This window comes from Theropithecus gelada, chromosome 3, assembly GCF_003255815.1.
Source record: "Theropithecus gelada isolate Dixy chromosome 3, Tgel_1.0, whole genome shotgun sequence".
NCBI lineage: Eukaryota > Metazoa > Chordata > Mammalia > Primates > Cercopithecidae > Theropithecus > Theropithecus gelada.
The window spans coordinates 1813703-1828848 of NC_037670.1; the positions used below are offsets into that span (position 1 = coordinate 1813703).

General features: G+C 39.2%; 1 protein-coding gene across 3 annotated transcripts in view; it reads left to right on the forward strand.

Annotated features, from left to right (window-relative positions):
• TPST1 (tyrosylprotein sulfotransferase 1) overlaps window positions 1-15146 on the forward strand; it is a 155541-nt gene that overhangs the window by 62980 nt on the left and 77415 nt on the right. The gene's annotated exons all lie outside the window — the stretch shown is intronic.

Genomic DNA, 15146 nt, shown 5'->3' on the forward strand with positions numbered 1-15146 from the left:
ACCCAAATGTGCATTTAGACATTGTAGCTTATTCTTACTCATTAAAGATAATTTGACAAGTCTTCTCTTTCTTTTAATTGACAGATTTCCAAATGATCCATTCCTTTCTCTACCATACACTATTTTTTGAAGAACCCAAGCTATTTAGCCTGTAAAGTTATTCACAATATGAATTTTGCTGTTTGGAAAATTGTGCAATTTTGCAATTGAACTGCTGATTATCCAACATGTTCTTCTGAATTCTGTACTTCATGTAAATTGATCGCTGAGTCCAGAGGCTTAATCACACTCAAGGTCTTATTTGGTAAGGCTATATACATTATATGTGGTTGTCATTTTTCTTGTGGTTTTAGCAGCCATTGATCCTCAGTGCCTAGATTCATCAATTTGGTGGATATTGTAAAATGTTGATATTCTAATTCTGATTTCTTTTCTGTATCTTAGTTGGAACAATTTTATGAAGAGACACATCCTTGCCTCTATTTTTTGGTTGCCTAGGGTTACAGCTTTTCATATGGGAAAAGCATAATAAATGCCTGATTCTTTTGCTTTTTTTTTTTGGCCAGTTTTCAAGATAATGGTTTAGTTCGTTTTCGTCTTCCCAAGAGACCAATTTTATATGTTTCTATCTATTGCAATTAGCATTTTTATTGGGTTCAAATTGTTCCTTCTCTGGCCACTAGATGCTTCTACACATTGGCTCCTGAGTACTCTTGCTGTGACCTCAGTTGTGTCTGATAGCTTCCTTGCTATCTGGTATGACAAGATCTGGTGTGACAAGATAGTACACGCTCAGCTGAGCTCAGTGATCAGTCATTTCTTTAAGATGCCCTACTTTCATTTAGTGGAAAATATTTTTTTCAAGACTGTTATCTGACCAGAAGGGGGGATGTTCATTGCTGGGGTAGTCAGTATTCATAAGCCTTTTTCAGTGATCATAGCTAGGGTGTGTGTGTGTGTGTGTGTGTGTGTGTGTGCAATAAAATACTTCATGAATTCATACTGATACTTTCTATTCAAAAGCAGGACTAGCTGGGTGCAATTGCACACGCCCATAGTCCCAACTACTTGGGTGACTGAGGTGGGAGGATTACTTGAGCCCAGGCATTTGAGGCCAGTCTGGGCAACATAGCAAGACCCCTCTCAAAAAAACAAAACAACAACAGAAGTGGAACTATAGGGTTCTAGATTAAATCCGTATTACCTTTCTTCACACTGAGAATCATTGTTCTGAAGGACACAGGGGATGATAGGATTATCCTATCATATGATTATTCATTTGCTTTCTCAAACATTGTACAGTCACCACATTAAGATTAATGAGAAGAGCTAAAGAAAATAATTATTTGCATATGCTCTCTCTCATCTTCTCCTATATTTAAAAAAAATAGTATCTACAGCATCAGAGTACACTTACATACCATGTCACTCTTAACTACTTTTATTTCCATGGATAGCTGTTTACTTAATATCATCCCAGTTCTTTGTCAGTGCCCCGCTAATCATTTTGCTTCTCTGAAGCTAGTTTTCTTTCTTTTCTTTTTTGCCAGGCTGGAATGCAGTGGTGCGATCTCAGCTCACTGCAACCTCTGCCTCCTGGGTTCAAGCGATTCTCCTGCCTCAGCCTCCCGAGTAGCTGGGACTATAGGCTCACACCACCATGCCCAGCTAATTTTTTTGTATTTTTAGTAGATACAGGATTTCATCATGTTGGCCAGGATGGTCTCAATCTCCTGACCTTGTGATCTGCTCGCCTTGGTCTCCCAAAGTGCTGGGATTACAGGTGTGAGCCACCACACCCGGCCTGCAGCTCATGTTCTAGTACAGGAGTTGGCAAATTATGATCTGCTACCTGTTTTTGTAAGACCTGTGAGCTAAGAATAGTTTTTTTACAAATTTATATTTAATTTATATTTAATTTATATTTAAAAATTTTATTTGTGTATATTTAAGGTATACAACATGGTCTCTTGCTAGAAATATACATAGTGAAATGACTACTACTGTCAGGAAATTAACATGTTTGTCACTAGACATAGTTACCTGTTTTTGTGTAAGAGGATCTAAAAGCTTAGCAAATTTTTTTTATACTGTATTCTATTATTTACTATAGTCTCTATGTTGTACATTAGATCGCTAGACTTATTTTATGTACGTATGTATGTATGTATGTAATTTATTTATTTTTGAGATAGAGTCTCGCCATGTCACCCAGGCTGGAGTACAGTGGCACAACCTCAGCTCACTGCCACCTCTGCCTTCTGGGTTCACGTGATTCTTCTGCTTCAGCCTCCTGGGTAGCTGAGATTACAGGCATGTGCCACCATGCTTGGCTAATATTTTTGTATTTTTAATAGAGACAGGGTTTCACCATGTTGACCAGGCTGGTCTCAAACTCCTGACCTCAGATGATCCGCCTGCTTCAGCCTCCCAAAATGCTGGGATTACAGGTGTGAGCCACCGTGCCTTGCCTGTTTATTTTATATAAGTGCACGTTGGTACCCTTTGACTTACATCTCCCCATTTCCTCCCATTTCTGCCCCTGGTAACCACCATCCTACTCTGCTTTGATGTGTTTTACTTTTTTAGATTCTTTATATAAGTGAGATCATACAGTATTTGTCTTTCTGTGTCTAACTTATTTCACTTAGCATAATGTCCTCTAGGTTTATCTATGTTGTTACAAATGGCAGTGTCTCCTTTTTAAAGACTGCGTAATATTTCATTGTGTGAGTGTATGTATTAATCCATATATACGTATATATCCATATCCATATCGTGTATGTATCACCATTTCTTTAGCCATTCATCCCTACATGTTAGGATTTTTTTTTTTTTCATTTTAGGACATTTTTAAAGGGTTGTAAAAATTGTAAAAAGAGAATATGCAACAGATTCTTCTTTGGATTATAGAGCCTAAACTATTTGCTGTCTAGTCTTTTACAGAAAAAGTTTGCCAGCATACACTCTAGTAGATTCTTCAGAAAGTGTCTGTGGGAACAATATTCTCCGAGTTTGTAATTTTGATAACAGCTGCTCTGTGCCTTTTATACTTTTACACATTATTTTTCCTGGATATAAGATTCTTGGCTTATTTTTCTTCCATATGTATATTAAATAGATTGTTCGGTTTCTTCTAGGGAAAAAGTATTGATATTCTACAAGAAAAGAAAATTATAAGCCAGTATTTCTGATGAATATAGATGCAAAAATCCTCAACAAAATATTAGGAAACAAAATCCGTCGGCACATTTATAAGAATCGTTCACCATGATCAAGTGGGACTTATATTTGGGATACAAAGGTGGTTCAAAATAATGCAAATTAATAAATGTGATATACCACATTTACAGAATGAAGGACAAAAATCATATGATCATCTCAATAGATGCAGAAAAGGCATTTGACAAAGTTCAGCATCTTTTCATAATAAAAACTCTCAACCAAATTAAATACAGAAGGAAGGTATGTCAACACAATAAAGACTGTATCATAAGCCCATAGCTGACATCATCCTCAGTATTGAAAAGTTGAAAGCTTTTCCTGCAAGATCAGGACAGGATGCCCACTCTCACCCCCATTCTTTTTTTTTTTTTTTTGACATGGTTTCACTCTGTTGCTCAGGTTGGAAGGCAGTACTGCAGTCACAGCTTACTGCAGCCTCCTCCTCCAGCCTCAAGCAATTCTTCCACCTCAGCCTCCCAAGTACCTGGGACTACAGGTACATACCCCCATGCCTGGCTAATTTTTGTGTATTTTATAGAGTTTGGGTTTTGTCATGTTGCCCAGGCTAGTCTCAAACTCCTAGGCTTAAGCAGTCTGTCCACCTTGCCCTCCTAAAGTGCTGGGATTACAGGTGTGAGCCACTGTGCCTGGCCTCCCTCTCACCACTTCTCTTCAACACAGTACTGGAGTCCTAGCCAGAGCAATTAAGCAAGAGACAGAAATAAAAGGCAGCCACGTCAGAAAGGAAGAAACTAAATGGTCTCTGTTTGCTGATGACATGATCTTACATATAGAAAGTCCTAAAGACTCCACCAAAAATTGTTAGAACTAATGAATTCAGTAAAATTTCAAGTACAAAGTCAGCCTTCAAAAATCAGTAGTGTTTCCATACACTAACAATGAACTGTCCAAAAAAGAAATCATGAAAACAATCTCATTCACAATAGCTACAAAAAAAAAAGAAAAAGCTTATGAATAAATTTAATCAATGAGGTGAAAGACTTGTACACTAAGAACTATAAAACACTGATGAAAGAAATTAAACACACTAATAAATGGAAAAATATCCTGTATTCATGGATTGGAATATTGTTAAAATGGCCACACTACTAAAAAGATCTATAGATTTCAATATAATCCCTATCAAAATTTCAGTGACATTTTCACAGAAATAGAAAAAGCACTTCTAAAATTTATATGGAACTACAAAAAGGCCCAAATAGTCAAAGCAATCTTGATAGAAAAGAACAAAGCTGGATACATCACAGTATTTGACTTCAAAATATACTCTAAAGCTATAGTAATCAGAATAGCATGGTGCTGGCATAAAAAAAGATGTATAAACCGATGGAACTGAATAGAGAGCCCCCAGAAATAAAGCCACATATTTATGGTCAGTTGATCTTAAGAGTGCCAAGAATACACAATAGGGAAAGGACAATCTCTTAAATAGTGTTGGGAAAACTGGATATCCACATGAGAAGAATGAAGTTAGACTCTTACCTCACATCATATACAACCATCAACTCAAAATGGATCAAAGTTTTATCTTGAAAAAACATTATTTTTTTCTTTTGAGACAGAGTCTCACTCTGTCACCCAGGTTGGAGTGCAGTGGTGTGATCTTGGCTCACTGCAACCTCCGCCTCCTGGGTTCAAACGATTCTCTCACCTCAGCCTTCTGAGTAGCTGGGACTACAGGTATGTGCCATCACACCCAACTAATTGTTGTTGTTTTCCTTTTTTTTTTTTTTTTCTGGTAGAGATGGGGTTTCACCATGTTGGCCAGGCTGGTTTTGAACTCCTGACCTTAAGAGAATCACCTGCCTCGGCCTCCCAAAGTGCTGAGATTACAGGCATGAGCCACCCGCACCTGGCCTCAAAATGGATTAAAAGTTTAAATGTAAAACCTGAAACTGTAAAACTACCAGAAGAAGACATAAGGGAAAAGCTCTATGACATTGGTGTGGGCAATGAATTTTTGGATTTGACCTCAAAAGCATTGGCAACAAAAACAAAAATGGTGATACGGGATTATGTCAAACAAAAAAGCTCTGCACAGTAAAAAAAACTATGAACAGAGCGAAGAGACAACCTATAGAATAGGATGATATATTTGCAAACCATACATCTGATATAGAGTTAATATCCAAAATATGTAAGGAACTCAATTCGGCAAGAAAACAAATAATCTAAAAAATGGGGCTGGGCGCGGTGGCTCAAGCCTATAATCCCAGCACTTTGGGAGGCCCAGATGGGCGGATCACGAGGTCACAAGATCAAGACCATCCTGGCTAACACGGTGAAACCCCGTCTCTACTAAAAAAATACAAAACACTAGCCGGGCGAGGTGGCGGGCGCCTGTAGTCCCAGCTACTCGGGAGGCTGAGGCAGGAGAATGGCGTGAACCCGGGAGGCGGAGCTTGCAATGAGCTGAGATCCGGCCACTGCACTCCAGCCTGGGCGACAGAGCCAGACTCCATCTCAAAAAAAAAAAAAAAAAAAAAAAGGCAAAGAACCTGAACAGACATTTATCAAAAGAAGACATACAAATGGCCAACAGTTATATGAAAAAAATGATCAGCATCGCTAATCATCAGAGAAATGCAAATTAAAACTACAGTGTACCTCATACATGTTAGAATGGCTATTACAAAAAAGGTAACAAGTGTTGCCAAAGATATGGAGAAAAGGGAGACCTATACACTGTTGGTGATACTGTCACTTGGTACAGCTGTTATGGAAAACAACATGGAAGTTCCTCAAAAAATTAAAAATAGAACTACCATATGATCCAGCAATCCCACTACCAGGTATGTATCCAAAGGAATTGAAATCAGTATGTGGAAGAGATACCTGCACTCACATGTTCATTACAGCACTATTCACAATAGCCAAGATATCAATCCAAGTGTCCATTCACAGATGAATGGATAAAGAAAATGTGGCATATATACCCAATGGAGTACTATTTAGCCTTTAAAAGGAGGAAATCTTGTCATTTGCGACATCATTAATAAACCTGTAGAACATTATTGTAAGTGAAATAAGCCAGGCATGGAAAGACAAATACTTGGGATCTCATTTCTATGTAGAACCTAAAATAGTCAAATTCATAGAAGCAAGAGTAGAATGGTGGTTACCAGGGCCTGGAGGTTAAAGGAATGGGGATTAGAGATGTTGGATTAAAGGATATAAAATTTCATTTAGACAGGAATAATAAGTTCAAGAGATGTATACTGTGGTGACTATAGTTAATAACAATGTATTCTATACTTGAAAATTGCCCAGAAAATAGATTTTAAATGTTCTCATGACAAAAAAGTGATTATGTGAGGTAATGCACATGTTAATTAGCTTGATTGAGCCATTTCACCATGTATACATATTTTAAAACAGGTTATATATTCAGTTTTTATCAGTTTATAAAACTAATTTTTTTTAAAGTATTGATGTTGAAAAGTTTGATCTAATTTTCTTCTCCTGTAGGTAATTTGCACACTTTGCTTAGCTACTCAAAATTTTTTTTAAAGTACAATAATTTTACTAGAATATGTTTTATTGGTCATCATAAAGCAGATATTCTCAGATACACCTTGTGTTCTGTCAATATATAGGTTAAGAAAACTTTTTTTAAAGAATATTTTCTTAAATTTTGGTTTTTAGTATTTGCTGTGTTCCCCAACTTTGATTTTCTTCTTCAAAGACTCCTATTTTTCATGTTAGGCTTTTTTTGCCTGTTAATATTTTTCACTTTCTTTTGAATTGTTTTTTTAAATTTTAAATTTATTTCTTCTATATCTATGTATTTTTTTGAGGCAGAGTCTCACTCTGTCTCCCAGGCTGGAGTGCAGTGGTGTGATACTGGCTTACTGCAACCTCTGCCTCCTGGGAGTATAGGCACGTGCCATCATGCCCAGCTAATATTTCTTCTATTTTCAATTATTTTAAATTGGAAAGCTTTTAAATCTTTGAAGGCATTCTATTTCACTTTTAATTTGTTTTAAGATTCTCTAGCATTTATTAACTCGTCTTCCTTCTAGTTTAGTTTATTTCTGTAATGATTTTTCCTTTCATTTCTAAATTCCTGAGCTCTATCACCTTATTTCTAATATGATTTATGTATCATTTTCTCAATGTCTTTTAGCTTGTTTTAAAATAGTAAACTACAATTTTAATGTTTTGTGGCATGTCTTTTTTTGTTTATAGGAATGTTCTTCTTCTCTGTTTTCTTTTAACAATTCTTTATGATATTTGACCAAATACTTTTTTGTCACTCATTTTTACTGAAAAACAGTTTTCTCAAGCTTTTGGGAGGAGGAATAGTTCAAGCTGTCTTTATTAATTTCATAGCTCTCCCTCTCCTGTTTTTCGGTTTTGTTCTGGTAAAGCATTAAATAATATGGTGGCTTGCTGTCTGAGACTTCCTGACTCCATACCCTTCCTTCGCTTGTATCTGGGCCTTCTCTTTCCTTTGTCTCTGTCACCATTGTAATAGCCCAATTCTGATTCTCTTCCCAGAAGTTTCTCATTGCGATGTCCTGTCCTGTAGTTTTGGCTGGTTGGTTTCAAGTTCGTGTTTCCCATCTTTCTCTGGCCCCTGCCAGAACCTACCAGTGGCCCTTATAGTCACTTTTTGGTTTGATGAAACCCTTCCCAATTTCACCTGGTGTTCTCAAATAGGTCTGCTCTGATTTTTAGAGTTTGGTTTATGGCTGCTTTGGTGTTTCCCATTCTTGGGTTTCAGAAGCATCGTTGCTTCTTTTTCTTCCACCAAATTAACATTCATTCCATGCGGGGATTGTGGTTACTGTTGGTTGTCTCCACGAACTTGTATTTTGGAGTTTGTGAACTACTTTGTCATCTAGTTTTGTTGTCCATGGTGTTTTGGTTTTGTTATCGGATTGCTTTGTATGTTTTTAGGGAATGATTTGGTGAGACCAAAACTATTCACAATAGTTTTTTCTATTTGGATGATCGCACCAAATTATCCCCTAAATCTATCCAAATCAGAAAATCTGTTCAAATAGGAAAAACTATTCTGTGATTACTCAGATTCCCTCTCATTTCCAGTGCTTAGACTCTGAGTGACTAGGGAGTCATTACAGGATTTTGAGCAATGAAGTGACATGACCTGACTGGTGTTTTAAAGACTCTGTCTAGTGATAGACTGAGAATAGACCACAGGGATGTAGAGGAAGAAGCAGGGAGACCTATTAGAAGAATGTTGCAGAAATAGGCTGGGTGGATCACTTGAGGTCAGGAGTTCGAGACCAGCCTGGCCAACATGGCAAAACCCTGTCTCTACTAAAAATACAAAAATTAGCTGGGCGTGGTATTGGGCGCCTGTAATCCCAGCTACTCAAGAGGCTGAGGCCGGAGAATTGCTTGAGCCCATGAGGTAGAGGTTGCAGTGTGCTGAGATTGCGCCAACTGCACTCCAGCCTGGGCAACAAGAGCAAGACTCTATTTCAAAAAAAAAAAAAAAATTGCAGAAATCCAGGTGAGAGATGTTGACTTGGACTAGGTGAGCAGCAGTGGAGTTAATGAGAAGTGGCCAGATTTGCATATATTTTGAGGTATAGTTGATAAGATTTCCTGATGGATTTGATGTGAAGTATGAGAGAAGGTAGTTGAAAAATAACTCTGGTTTTGTCCTGAGCAACCATAAGAACGGAGTTGCTTTTAACTGAGATTAGGAGACTGAGGCTGCCTTGCGGTTAGGGTACACTTTGGGGTGACATTAAGAGTTCAGTTTGGACTATGTTGAGCTTGAGATAGTTATTAGATTTCTGAGTGAAGATACTCTTTGTGATTCTGTGAGTCCCATGATAACATGAGGTAAAAAAAGAAAGACATTGTTTATCATAGAACATTGGAAAATATGGAAAAGTTAGATAAGAAAATAAAAATCATGCTTCATTGTAAACATTCTGATATGATTCTAAAACATACATATAACATGCATATACAACACATTGCTTTTTACTTTCCAACTTTTAGGTTCAGGGAGTACATGCAAAGGTTTGCTAGAGGTAAATTGTCTGTTACAGGGGTTTGGTATACAGATTGTTTCATCACCCAGGTAATAAGCATAGTACTCTGTGGGTAGTTTTTCGATCCTCATCTTCCTCCCCCCCTCCACCCTTAAGTAGGCCCCAGCGTCTGATGTTACCTCCTTTGTGTCTATGTGTACTCAGTGCTTAGCTAGCACCTATAAGTGAGAACATGCAGTATTTGGTTTTCTGTTCCTGTATTAATTCGCTTAGAATAATGGCCTCCAACTCCATCTATGTTGCTGCAAAGGACACGACTTCATTTTTCTTTTATAGCTGTGTAGTATTCCATACTGTATATCTACCACATTTTCATCATCCAGTCCACTGTTGTGTGGGCATTTAGGTTGATTCTATGTCTTAGCTATTGTGAACAGTGCTGCGATGAACATACAGTTACCTGTGTCTTTGTAGTAGAACGATTTATATTCCTGTGGGTATATACCCAGTAAGGGGGTTACTGGGTCTAATGGTAGTTCAAGTTCTTTGAGAAATCTCCAAACTGCTCTCCACAGTGGCTAAACTAATTTACATTCCCACCAGCAATATATAAGCATGCTCTTTTCTTATTTTGTTTCGTTTTGTTTTAAAACTAAAGTTTATTCCGGCCAATTTACTCTTACTATTTTGTAATAACAGCTCTTAGATCAGAAACGGTCTTTGTTTTAAACCTTCCTATCAATATCAAACACAATGATGTTGGGGTAAGAGAGGCCTTTTCTCTAAATGAAAATACAATACTTATTCTATATAATTCTAGAGGGCCCAGAGATGTGGAAATAATGTATTTGTAAGAATTATATTAAACAATCTTTATTTGATAAATAGTACCTTACAATCCTAATGCTATCTATCAAACTTCAGTAAGAGCAATTTCAGCATCAAGTAATGAACAGTAGCTAAACTAACAAGAGATCAATCAAAAGGGCTTTAAATGGAGCAGCACCAGCTGATATGCTGCCAAGGCTCTGGGCATTCAGGACTCTACTGCAGGGAAAACAGAATCAAACTGGCAGGTGCTCTGGACGCAAGCCCTCACATTGTGACCCGCCTCCCTCCTGGGGGCCTGGTGGCCCACAGTCCCCTTGGCACTTCTCAGCCCCTGTGGGCTGCAGATGGAAATCCAGACACCAATGGACAGCTTGGGAAAGGCTGGAACTTGACCTCACAGTCACCTGGCTTCTGCCTATTGTGGTCGTTTTCTTTCCAGAGCACCTAGAGCACTCACACAGTGGACACGGCAGTCATCCAGCCTTCTTGGGCTGTTTTCTCATAGAAGAGGATCTTCCTCTGAACATTGGAAGTGTCTTTCTCCAATTCCTGGACCAGATCTTGGGCCATCTTCTTGTAGGTCATGGGTCTGTCACACACGGTTCAAGTTTTTGTGGCTATTGTGAATGGGATTGTGTTCTTGATTTAGCTCTCAGCTTGGGTATTGTTGATGTATGGAAATGCTATTGATTTTTGTACAATGATATTGTCTCCTGAAACTTTGCTGAAGTTGTTTATCAGATCTAGGAGCTTTTGGGCAGAGACTGTGGGGTTTTCTAGGTATAAAGTCATATAGTTTGCAAATATGGAAGATAGTTGGCTTCCACTCTTCCTGGATGCATTTAGTTATTTTTCTTACTACTCTATCTAAGACTTCCAGTACTGTGTTGACTAGGAATGGTGAGAGAGGGCATCCTGTCTTGTTCTGGTTCTCAGTGGGAATACTTCCAGTATGGTATGCTTCCAGCAGCACATCAGCTAGTGCTGCTCCCGTTAAAGCCCTTTTTGTTTATCTCTTGTTAATTTAGCTACTGTTCATTACTTGATGCTGAAATTGCTCTTATTGAAATGTGATAGGTAGCATTAGGATTTAAGGCACTATTTATCAAATAAAGATTGTTTAATATAATTCTTACAAATACATTATTCCACATCTGTGGGCCCTCCAGAACATTCAGCATGTTCTGGATGTTGGCTATGGGTTTGTCATAGGTATCACTTATTATTTTGAGGTATGTTCCTTCGATGCCTAGTTTGTTGAGGGTTTTTAACATGAAGGGATGCTGAATTTTATTGAAAACATTTTCTGTGTCTTTTGAGCTGATCATGTAGTTTTTGTCTTTAGTTCTGTTTATGTGATGAATCACATTTATTGGTTTGCGTATGTTGAACCAACCTTGCATCCTAGGGATAAAGCCTACTTGATTGTGGTGGATTAGCTTTTTGATGTGCTTCTAGTTTCTGTTTCCTAGTATTTTGTTGAGGATTTTTGCATCTACGTTCATCAGGGATATTGGCCTGAAGTTTTCTTTTTTTGTTGTTTCTCTACTAGGTTTTGGTATCAGAATGATGCTGACCTCATAGAATAAGTTGGCAAAGAGTCCCTTCTCCTGAGTTTTTGGGAATAGCTTCAGTAGGTTTGGTACGAGGTCTTCTTTATACATCTGATAGAATTTGGTTATGAATCCCTCTGGTTTAGGGCTTTTTCTGGTGGGTAGGTTTTTTAGTACTAATTCAGTTTAGGAACTCATTATTGGTCTGTAGAACACATTTTTACAAAATTGAATTTCTATTGTATATACATTTTAAAATCTTCTTTCACAAGATGTGACCTGAGCATTTTCTAATAGTGAAAGTCTTTGAAAACATGGTTTTTAATGGTATTTCATTACATGCTTTACTGTAATAAACCTAACCACTTGGATTATGTACTTTCACTCTTTCCTTTTTGCATATCTGTTCCATCCTCTATGCTTTAATCTGGAGGATTTGGTTTCTTGTAGTAGTTGCTGGGTAACATAATTCAGACCTGTGGTTTGGCAGTCAGCCTGGCTGTAGTGTTTAACTGAGTCTCATGGAAAATCCATGCTTAAAATGGATGTCATGGAGGATTATATTCACCTCAGTCATTCAAGACTTTGGCATAGACCCCATTCCTTGAGGAGGAGTTGCTGCCACTGTGACTGCCACAGAGGGAAGGAAGCCTGGGCACTTGGGACTGCGAGAACTTGCAGAGTCACAGATATCTTGTCTCAGTGTACATGGGCTGTGTGTGTTGAAATGTACCAGTCTGTGAGGCACTGTGTTTTGAGGTCCCAGTAAGCTAAAGGTAGGTAGAATGGTATCTAGTTCATACCCTAGTATGCTTTAGATCTAAGTGTTGGTTAATTCTGGAAGGATTGAAGGAATAGGGGAGATTTAATGAGCTCCATGCAGTTCTGCAGGTTATTATCAAGAAAAGAAAATCAGGCTGTCAGTTCCAGGCCCATTTCTCTATAATCACTGTATCCTTTTGAACAAAAGTTGGCAAACTTTTTCTGTAAAGGGCCAGATATTTTTAGCTTTGCAGGCCATATGATTTCTGTTGTAAGCACTGAGCTCTTCTGTTATAGAGCAAAAGCAGCCATAGGCAGTACAGGAACAAATGGCCATGGTTATGTTCTGGTAAAACTTTATTTACATAGCAGGCAGCAGGCCAGATTGGAGCAATAGTTGTCAACTCCTGCTTTGAAAATGTTTTGGAAACTGTGTCTCTGTCGGTTAGTGGTCATTATCCCCAGTCTCTTAGGATCAGAGTTTTTCTTAGATTACAAAGCTGGATCATACAGACCTGACTTCCAGGTCTGCGTTCTCTCCACTACACTCTGCTGCCTCTTAGAAAAACATAAACTAAATAACTAGAACCCATGGAAAGAGGGAAAAGCCAAGCCCAGAGAGCTGACGTGGGACTAAGAGACAACTGTAGTTGGGTGCTGACGAGTTGATGGGTGCAGCACAGCAACATGGCACAAGTATACATATGTAACAAACCTGCACGTTATGCACATGTACCCTAGAACTTAAAGTATAATAATAATAAAAAAAAAAAAAAAAAAAAAGAGTTTCAATGTGGAATGTTTATGTGGCTCCCCAACCAGACCGTGACCTCCTTGAAGATTGGGACTGCATCGTATCTTGTTCTCATTTTCTATTTTATTTTAAAGATCTATCCTTTGGGTTGAACAAATGTGTTTCTTGAACCAGATAAGGACAACACTGAGTAAACTCTTGTTTCTTTTCTCCCTTCCATCCTCCCAACTTAGTAGCTTCAGTACATTCTTAGCTCTCCTTACTTGCTATTCTCTCAACATACCAGGTGACTGGGCACAGTGGCTCACGCCTGTAGTCCCAGCACTTTGGGAAGCTGAGGTGGACAGATCACCGGAGGTCAGGAGTTCAAGACCAGCCTGGCCAACATGGCGAAACCACACTAAAAATACAAGAATTAGCTGGGTGTGGTGGCGTGCACCTGTAATCCCAGCTACTTGGGAGGCTGAGGCAGGAGAATCACTTGAACCCAGGAGGCAGAGGTTACAGTGTGCTGAGATTGCGCCACTGCACTCCAGCCTGGGTGACAGAGCGAAAGTCTATCTCAAAAAAACAAAACAAAACAAAACAAAAAAACAAACACCAGGTTCTCTCATGAATGTAAATAGTGATGTGGTCCTTCTGTCAGGAAGACATCACCTGAGACCACACACACAGAAAGCCTAATTTTCCTTAGGATACAGTCCTACATCAGGGTTGACAAAGTTTTTTTGTAAGGGTTAGATAGTAAATATTTTAGGTTTTGCAAGCCATATGGTCTCTTCCTCAGCTACTCAACTCTGCCGTTGTAGTACAAGAGCAGCCATAGACAATCTATACATGAATGAGTGTGGCTGTATTCCAGTAAACTTTACTTACGGATATTGATATTCGAGTTTCACATGATTTTCATGTGTAATGAAATGTGATTATTTTTATTTAAAACAAAACATTAAAAATGTAAAAGCCATTTTTTGCTTGAAGGCCAGACAAAAACAGGCAATGTGAACCAATTTAATTTAATGTGTGACTCATAGATGCTAACCCTTGCCTTAGCTGCTTAGTAACTTGCCCTAGTCATGTGTTACCCCATGAAAAGAATGGCCTACTTCTGTCATATTGCCTCTAACCTCTGTCACTTCATTTATGATGCTGTGTATTAGTCATGTGTACCTTTGTCTCTCTTGCTGGATTCTGAGCATCTTGAGAGGCAGGCCATGGCCTAGTCAGTCATCTTTGTATCCTTAATATCAAACCTTAGACTTGACTTGGCACATAGTGGGTATTTAAGAAGTGACTGTTGGGGGGCGGAGCAAGATGGCCGAATAGGAACAGCTCCAGTCTCCAACTCCCAGCACCAGCGACACAGAAGACCGGTGATTTCTCCATTTTCAACTGAGGTACTGGGTTCATCTCACTAGGGAGTGCCGGACAATTGGTGCTGGTCAGCTGCTGCAGCCCGACCAGCAAGAGCTAAAGTAGGGCGAGGCATCGCCTCACCTGGGAAGCGCAAGGGGGAAGGGAATCCCTTTTCCTAGCCAGGGGAACTGAGACACACAACACCTGGAAAATTGGGTACCTCCCACCCCAATACTGCGCTTTAAACAAACGGGCACAACAGGAGAGTATATCCCACACCTAGCTGGGAGGGTCCCACGCCCACGGAGCCTCCCTCATTGCTGGCACAGCAGTCTGCGATCTAACCGCAAGGCAGCAGCGAGGCTAGGGGAGGGGCGCCCGCCATTGCTGAGGCTTAAGTAGGTAAACAAAGCCCTGGGAAGCTCGAACTGGGTGGAGCTCACAGCAGCTCAAGGAAACCTGCCTGTCTTGTAGACTCCACCTCTGGGGACAGGGCACACCTAAACAACAACAAAAGCAGCAGAAAATTCTGCAGACGCAAACGACTCTGTCTGACAGCTTTGAAGAGAGCAGTGGATCTCCCAACACGGAGGCTGAGATCTGAGAAGGGATAGACTGCCTGCTCAAGTGGGTCCCTGACCCCTGAGTAGCCTAACTGGGAGACATCCC